The following is a 9,603-nucleotide window of genomic DNA, read 5'->3' on the forward strand; positions in this document are numbered from 1 at the left end:
AAATTATCCATCTAACAACCCTTTGTAAACCGACCATCTTTGAAACCATTCAGAATTAGTCTTCAATTACGAAACTACTTAATTTATGATCGGGAACATTTGCAACTGGTAATCAACTCCGAGCACGGGTTCACATCATTTGGTATCTGAGCTAGCCAAATTAATCAAAAAAAGAAGATTTCAAATACAAATTCCGAAATACAAAAAGGGGAGTCTTGAATTGTTATAAAAAAAAGAGTTAGCTTAAACAGCAGTATTTTCCCGAGAACAAATTTTCTTACCCTAAACCTATTCAGCCACACTTCTATTAATTTTTTTCTTTCTAGCCCACCTTATTACCCAACATCTCTCCCATCTTCATGTCAATTTTGAAGTCGACTCCACCAAGATTTGCTTAAGGCAAAGGTAGTCACTTACGAAATTAGGGAGGTGAATTCGAGTGAAAAAAGGCAATAGAGTGTGAGGACATTAGAGTGACAAAAAAAGCCAAGAATCAGAGTGAAATACGAGCGGAGTGTTACTTTTCTTTTGAGTGAACTTGTGAGGTTTGCTGTAAGGAAAATGTGACCAAAGGATGTGGTGCACGCCCTGTACGAAATGTACCTGCTGGTAGTGGTGTACCCGATCTCACATATCAAGCCTTAATCTGTGAAATGGATCAGATGCTCCAACGACAGCTAGAGCCTATACAAGAGCATTTGGAGTAGTTGGAAGAACAAGTCCAACGTGAATTAACCCCACAAGATCTAAGGGTAGAACGTGGACGACCGAGATTCGAACAAGACGACCTCTATAATCCTAGCGATATGGATAAAGATCAAATGTCAAATCAAAGTGAGAGGCGGTGAGGCCATAGAAACCGAAGGCCTAAGGAATGAGAAAGAGTCCATGACGACCTTAAAAATATTAAAATGGCCATTCCTCCATTCCAAGGGAAGACTAATCCGGAGGCGTATCTGGAGTGGGAAAAAAGATTGAGCTTGTCTTCGAGTGCTATAACTACTTGGAGAGCAAGAAAGTCAAACTTGCGGCCATAGAGTTCTCTGATTATGCCGTCATATGGTAGGACCAATTAACTGTTAGTCAGAGAAGAAATGGTGAATGACCCATGTCCACATGGGTCGAGATGAAAGCCATCATGCGAAAATGGTTTATTCTTGCATACTACCACCGAGAGCTATTCTAAAAGCTACAAAACCTTACTCAAGGTAATCGTAGCGTTGAGGATTATTACAAGGAAATGGATATTGCCATGATCCAAGCCGATGTCGAGGAGGATCGGGAGGCTACCATAGCGAGATTCCTAGCTAGATTGAAACGGGACATTGCCAACGTAGTAAAACTACAACACTATGTCGAAGTTGTAGACATGGTGCATATGGCTATTAAAATGTAGATACAACTTAGAAGAAAAGGTGCTATTTGAGCCTATCCCAACTCCACTACTACAACAAAATGGGATCAAGGAACCAGCAAGAAAGATACTTTTAATCGGGCAAATAAACCTACTGTAGCCATAAAGGCCAACAAGCCGAGTGGAGAGACGAGTAAAGGCACAAATGAAGCCGTGTGCAATCCAACCCGAGACATAAAATGCTTTAAGTGCCTTGAAAAAGGTCATATCGTGAGTCAGTGCCCAAATTGAAGAATAATGATTGTGAGACCCGATGGTGAGATCGAGTCTGAAGAAGAAAAAGAAGATGATTCCCAATCACCCACCGAAGATGAGGAAGATCTCGAGTATGCTGTTGAAGGTGAAATTCTCGTCATCAAGTGAAGTTTGAGTATTCAAAGTGCGAAAAATGAGCAGCAACGTGAGAATATTTTCCATACACGATGCCATGTTGAAGGCAAAGTGTGTAGTGTGATCATCGATGGAAGAAGCTGCACCAATGTTGCTAGCAGCATGTTAGTAGAGAAACTTGGGCTACCAACGACCAAACATTCTCATCCGTACAATTTACAATGGCTTAATGATGTAGGCGAGTTGAAAGTCACCTAGCAAGCCGTTGTCGCCTTTTTAATCGACAAGTATAGCGATGAATTCGTATGCGATGTGGTGCCAATGCATGCTGGCCATCTTCTTTAGGGGAGGCCACGGAAGTTCGATTGAAGGGCAATCCATTGCGGTTACACCAACCGCTACACCTTCAAGTACTTAGGAAAGAATGTGACCTTGGCGCCATTGACTCCTAAGTAAGTGTACGAGGATCAATTGAAGTGGAAAGACTCTGTTGAACAATTGAGAGCAAAAGAACAAAAAATAATTTTGAAAATGAGATTGAAAAAGAAACAAGTAAAAAATACGAAAGTGATCGAGAAAAATGAGGAATGACCTAACTAATCCACAAGCGAGTTTGCCTTGTGAATTTTCTTCTTTCCAGGTCACTAAAGATTCATGTGACAAGTTCCAACTTCAATACCTTTCTGATGAGAGACGATTCCGATTGATTGAAAGAGGTAAGATCGTAAATAAAATTAATCCACAATTGCTCAAAGGTATGCAAGTTAAGGAAACTTTCGCAATTGAATCTCGACAATCCAATTTGAATGTTGTTGAGAAAATTATCAATGACTTAGTTTTCAAAAGATCTCCGTACATTATTTCGATTAATTGTCATTTTTTGTTTGTTGTTGATGATTTTGTTTCAAGTAGTATCCTGAAGAGTTTTTCTTATGATATGTATTGTGTTGGTAAGTCTGTTGATGATGTTAGATTAAATCGACATATACAAAATTTGATTGTGTGTGGTAAAGAATCTTAACATAAAAAGCGTAATTTGCTTGATTGTGATGGTTATGTAAATTCTTTAATTTTTTGTGCAAAATCTTTATGTTGTGCATGCCTGTTCAGATGAAATGTGAGAGGTATGGTTGTTTGAACATGAGTATGCCTAAACTTTGTTTGTTTGAGTTGTAGAATTTTGCTTTCCAAGATTATAACTTTCGAAAGCTTTGTGCTTCTAGTTTGTTGCCATTGATGAAGTTTTTGATTCATTCTGAAAAGGTAAGACCAACTTATAACTTTTATTCTGGCATTGGTGTTATTTTGTGCCTATAATTTATAATGTCACTAATTTGTTTCATTCTTATGTAGGTGAAAATTTGAAATGGCTCCTTCTAAAAAGGGAGGAGGGCATGCAAATGACCTTATTTCTTTTCGAACCATTTGTGATTCTCGCGTTTTTGGAAGCAACTTTGTCTGGTTCATAAACAAAGGGGTTCGTGATCTTGAAAGATTTTTTGCGAGCAAATGGCCCGATTTAAGGACAAATTGTTTTCAAGAGGGAGGGTATGATGCGATCACGGCCGTATCATGTCATGATACAATTCGACGAGATCAGAACTGGCCCAAGCATGAGGGGCCCAAGTGCAAAATGAAGTTTTAATTTTAGTTGTTAATTTAATTGCTGGAATAAAGAGTTAATTCGGTTCTAGTTAGTTAATTAAATTAGTTTAAGGTTCATAATTATGTCATGCTTTGAACATCAATAATTTGAGTCTTAAATATGTCATAATCTGAACCTTTTAAATATGTCCTAAGTTTATTAATTTTTTCTTATTTTCGTACAACTTTATTATGTGTTTAATTGGTCGTACTTCAGACACTTTAATTGTGTCTATTGTTTAGCCAAATTAAAGTGTGTCTAAATTAAGTTTTATGTTTGTATTAAACCGAGTATTAATTTTATCTTGTAAGCTGAATGCATTGGCTGTTCATCAACAGAATTCATTGGATGGCATTTAAGGAGGAACATGTACCTGAACGTGCATGCACTAGGAGCTGATGTTTGCTTTCTTCCAAGCACCTTTTCATGGGATTCAATGGATCAAATGTTTCCTCACTTGACTAATCGGCTGTTTACTCCAGTTCACACCTAAGTGTCCACCCAATTCTGGCTGTTCACACATGGTGGCTATTCGTGCGCCATAGACAACAATAAATCATTGAGGCTTGTTCAACTGCCCAAGGAGAACTAAATCATGATTCACAAAACCTAGCTGATCAATTACTTACATGTTCAGCTAATCTCCAAGTTCACATGGCTGACCGTTTTGGAAATGAAAAGGCCAAGGCTGTTGGCGTCTCCTTTTCTTAGAAACATTCCTTTTGCTGATTTATGCATTGATACATTAACCGAACAAGTTAGATGAATTTCTCAGCTCCACTATTAAGTAAGCTCCATGGTTGTTCGGGGACTTCAAGTGACATATTGATACATTAAATTCTTTCAAGATTCATTTAGCTGAAATTAACTTGAATTCTAGCTATCCTTAATTGTATTTACTTAGTGTCTATTCGGCTAGAACAAACAGCTTATAAATAGCTCATTGTAATTTGTTTTGAAGGTTACTGACCTTTGAATGTTTTATGAATATTAAGCTCATTGTGAGTTATACAACTCATTTGGTTCTTTTGTGGCTCGATTGACTTATCTAGCTACGTCTAATGGCGTCAACCTGACTCATTCTGAACTTATCACTTCTAGCAAGTGTGGCATTCACCCTTATATTATTTGGTTTCCGTCTTTTTAGATAGAGGGTCACGGTTTGTTATTTTTCAGCCAATCCATCACTAAGTGTTGACATAAGAATCGGGTCAATATTCACCTATAATATTGGTTCATTCTTCAACCTTAATTCGAACCCAAGATTAGCCAAATTATCCATCTAACACCCTTTTGTAAACCGACCATCTTTGAAACCATTCAGAATTAGTCTTCAATTATGAAACTACTTAATTTACGATCGGGAACAGTTGCAACTCATAATCAACTTTGAGCACAAGTTTGCACCATTTGGTTTAACTAATGCTCCTACTGCATTTATGGACTTGATGAATCAGGTATGTCAACCGTATTTAGATCAGTTTGTTGTCGTATTAATTGATGATATTCTAATATATTTGTTGATCAACTCAGATCATGCCGAGCATTTGAGGATTTTGTTGCAAACTCTGCTTGAAAAACAACTTTATGCGAAATTCAATAAATGTGAATTTTGGTTATAGGAGGATGGAATACTGGGTCATGTAATCTCTGTTGACGGTTTTTAGATTGGTCCGAATAAGATATCGACAATTGTTTGGAAAGTCCCAAAGAATGTTACTGAGGTATGCAATGTTTTGGGTCTAGGCGGGTATTATAGGTGTTTTGTCAAAAACCTCTCTATTTTAGCAACTTTGATGACGAAATTATTAAAAAAAGATGTTAAATGTTTTTTGTTCCAATAATTGTCAGAAGAGATTTGATCAATTGAAGAATATGTTGACTGAAGCTCCAATTCTGACTCAACCTGAAACCGGGAAAGAATTTACTGTTTATAGTGATGTTTCCCTCTGTGGTTTGGGTTGTGTTCTGATGCAAAATGGGAAAGTGATTGCTTACACCTCGAGGTAGTTAAAATCTCATGAATGAAATTATTCGACACACGATTTGGAAATTGCTACAGTTGTGTTTGCGTTAAAGATCTAGCAACACTATTTATATGGTGAGAAATGCCACGTTTTTTTTTTATCATAAAAGTCTAAAATATCTTATGACTTGGAAAGATTTAAACTTGCAGCAATGAAGGTGGCTTGAACTATTAAAAGATTATGAGTTAATAATTGATTACCATCTTGGGAAAGCTAATCTTGTAGAGGATGCGTTGAGTTGAAAATAATTGTTTGCTTTAAGAGCTTTGAATGCAAGCTTATCGATGGACAGCAATGTTCCATTTTAGTTGAGTTGAAAGTGAGGCTGATATTTTTTTCAGAGATTCAAGAACTCTAGGAGAATGATTCTAAATTGTTAGTGAAACACAAAGGTATGAAAAAAAGCAGACAACCAATTTTGATATTGGAACCGATGATTGTTTATATTTCTGTGGACGTCTATAGCTCCGACAAGCTTCTAACCTGAACGAGCTTCCGATCCACTATAAAACATGAAAAATAACATAGAGTAAGCATTTAAGCTTAGTAAGTTCGTATAACATAGAATATAACTTAGTCACATAGTAAGTAAGTAAACAAAGCATATCCCAACACAATTTGGCCAAATGCCTAAGCACATATTCACCAACCATGTTAGCCATGTAAACACATATATCAAAGTCAATAATTATGGATGAACACAACAATTTATCAAGTTCCATATTAATGTATCATCCATTTCACATATCTATATATCATGTAACATCATTTCTACGCATTTCATGTGTATACCTGTAATAGTTCGTATCTAACTCATATCATTTCGTATCAGAACATTGCTTATTGAACCGTTTAAAATATCGTTGAATACCCGGGATAGCTTACACATAGTGTGCTAGCTCATATAATTGTAATCCGGCAATTCATGTACATATATGTTCATACGAGCTGTGAATCGGTATGCTCACTCAAGTTGTAGATCGGCATGCTCTCACGAGCTATAAATCGGTATGCTCTCATGAGCTGTGGAGTATCTGCAACATATGCAGGACCTCAACCAAATCATGTAACACTAATGACATCTTATTTGTATCCTACAGATTGCTAAGGTTCAAACGGGACTCGGTATTGTCGAACTTCATTGAATATGCAACCATGTACATTTATAACAATTGATAAAAAAAATTTAATCACACGAACTTACCTTGACGAGTATACGTAGATATGGAGTTGATTAATTTGAGGCTTTCTCTTTGCCCCGATCTAACTCCGTACGAGGTCTAACTGGATCTATATGGATAAATTTAACTCAATTCAAAATATAATTCATTCAATTTAATCCAAAACATATTTTGGAAAAATTACCATTTTGCCGCTATACTTTTATTTTCTTTGCAGTTTAATCACTAGGCTCGAAAAATGAAATTCATGCAAATTTACCCTTACCCAAGCCTAGCAAAATATCTTACACACTTATAGCATCCCACACATTTCACTAATTCACAAATTATACCATGTAATATTTACTAATTTTCAATTTAGTCTCTATTTGACAATTTCACTAAAACCCCCTTTGCAAAAGTTCTTTATCTAAAAACAACCATCCATTTTCTATCATCAAACTTCAAAACTCATATGTATTCAATAATGGCAAAACCCTAATAGTTTAACAGTTTCAAAAATTAGTCCATGGGCTAGCTAGATTAAGCTACAACGATCCTGAAAACATAAAAATAATTAAAAATGGGACAAAAATACAAACCAATCAAGCAAGGATAAGTTGCCGAATGTAAAAGCGCAACAATGGCTTCCCAATACCTAATTTTCGGTTGAAGATGGAGAATAAAAGATGATACTTGGTTTTGTTTTATTTAATATATCATTTATTTACTAATTTACTTAATTAACCTTAAAATTTAATCAAAATTTCAATAATGTCAAACCATTAAAATCCACTATCAACTCTAATGATATAATTACCATATAAGGACATCCACTTTAAAGTTCTATAGCTATTTAATACCTTTAGCTATTAGAACTCAACTTTTGCACTTTACGTGATTTAGTCCTTTTTATCAAATTGAGCATGTAAACGGTAAAATTTCTGAACGAATACGGTATTACTATAATTCTATAGGTAATAAAATAATGATAAAATAAATATTTTGACTTCAGATTTGTGGTGCCGAAACCACTATTCTAATTTTACTAAAAATGGGCTGTTACACTAATTTTTAGGGTTTTGAAGCATTCTAAAGTCTAAAAATACCCATTGGAAGAAGATATAAGGGGGAATCAAAGAATATCGAAGAAAACACTTGAAAAACACCATCAGAATCAACTCGGAAGTGGATCTCCATCAAGATTGAAGATCTTCTTTTAATTTCTTTTAAAGTTTTATTGAGTTTCTTTATGTCTTATGGTTATTTTGACTTTGAGATGTTTCTATGCAGAATTATGAACTAAATTCCCTAGATACCAAGGGAAGATGAAATCTATGATGAATCCTTTTATTTAATTTCTATTTGTACGCGATAAATACTTGATTCTTGTTTTCAATTATGTATGCTTATTTCTTGTTTTAATATTTTTGGGATATTAATTCATGTTTAATGTGCTTATTTCAGTGGAGGAAAAGTCCCTGTTTAAGAGTAGATCTAGTATAATTGAGTGGAGTTGCATGCAATCCTAGAAATAGGATGGCATAAATCTACCTGATTGGAGTCAAATCTAATAAAGGAATCCATAGATCTAGTCAATGTGATGATAAGGGTTTTAATTAGAAAGATATTTCAATTAATCAACTTAGAGTCAGTTGTTCTTACTCTCGAAAGAGATATTAACATAAGTTAGGGATTTCTACGGATCAAGACACAAGTGAATAAATCATTCAATTAAGATTCATAATAAAAGGTGAAGTCTAAGTGGATTCTTTCCTGGGTATTGTTTATCTCATTGGTTAATATTTGATTATCTCCTCGATTCATTCTTTGTTGCGTTCTTAGATAAATTAGTTTAATAATTTTAGATTAAAACACAATCACTCAAATTCGTTAGCTAAATAATAAGAAGATGATAATTACTAGTACTTTTAGTCCTCGTGGATACAAAATTCTCTACTCACCATAGCTATAATATTGTTCAATAGACGTGCTTACCTTTGTCGTATTTATAGTTAGTTTAGTGACCATCAAGTTTTGGCGCCATTGCCAAGGACTAAAATATTAGGAACACTTTTTTTTATTAATTTAGCCATTTTTATTTTTATTATAATTTTTTTAGTTTAATTTTTACATTCTATTTTTTCTTTTATTTGCTTTTGGCAGGTTCCTTTAGTTTATGACTAGAAGAAAACCGTTGGGCCCATTATTATTTGATACTGAAATTGAGCGTACAGCTCGTAGAAACCGTAGAGAAGCAAGGCAGAGTTGAGAAAATTTAGTAGATGAACAAGAGGGCATTGTTATTACTCAGGATATGGCTAATAATCGGAATAATCAACTACCTCTTGCGTTTGTTGCAGATCCAGATCTTGTTTCTCATACTATGTACGATTATGCCAAGCCCACTCTAACTAGGGCTGAATTGAGTATTGTGAGATCCATCATTATTGCAAATAATTTCGAGCTGAAGCCAAACACTATTCAGATGATACAATAGTTTGTTTAGTTCGATGTTTTGCAAGAAAAAGATCGAAGTACTCAAGATTAATGGCGTCATTGACGATTCCATTCATTTACAGTTATTCCCTTTCTTGTTGAAGAACAAAGCTAAACAGTGGTTAAACTCTTTACCATGAGGTTCCATCAGTACATGGGCCTAAATGACAGAAAAATTTCTTCTGAGGTACTTCCCACCAACTAAGACAACCAAGTTGAGGAATGATATATCTTCCTTCGTGCAGATCAATTTAAAAACGTTATATGATGCATGGGAGAGGTATAAGAACTTATTGAGACGGTGCCCTCACCATGGGTTACCTCTATTGCTACAGGTTCAAACCTTCTACAATGGTTTGAATCCCTTAACTAGACAGTTGATCGATGCAGTAGCCAGAGGTACACTTAACAATAAAACACCCAAAGCAGCTTATGAATTTATTGAAGAGATGACACTGAATAATTCTCAGTGGCAATTCATAAGGATGAAGCCGATGAAAGCAGCCAGTGTTTTCAACTTAGATGTAG

The 9,603-nt window shown here is 35.1% G+C and overlaps 1 non-coding gene across 1 annotated transcript; it reads right to left on the reverse strand.

Moving 5' to 3' along the window:
• Nucleotides 1–9,287: 9,287 nt before the first annotated feature.
• Nucleotides 9,288–9,394, reverse strand: LOC128042068 (small nucleolar RNA R71). Its single transcript, XR_008197276.1, has one exon. It is a non-coding gene; the product is annotated as a small nucleolar RNA R71 (small nucleolar RNA).
• Nucleotides 9,395–9,603: the final 209 nt, after the last annotated feature.

The sequence above is a fragment of the Gossypium raimondii genome, chromosome 6 (genome assembly GCF_025698545.1).
Source record: "Gossypium raimondii isolate GPD5lz chromosome 6, ASM2569854v1, whole genome shotgun sequence".
NCBI lineage: Eukaryota > Viridiplantae > Streptophyta > Magnoliopsida > Malvales > Malvaceae > Gossypium > Gossypium raimondii.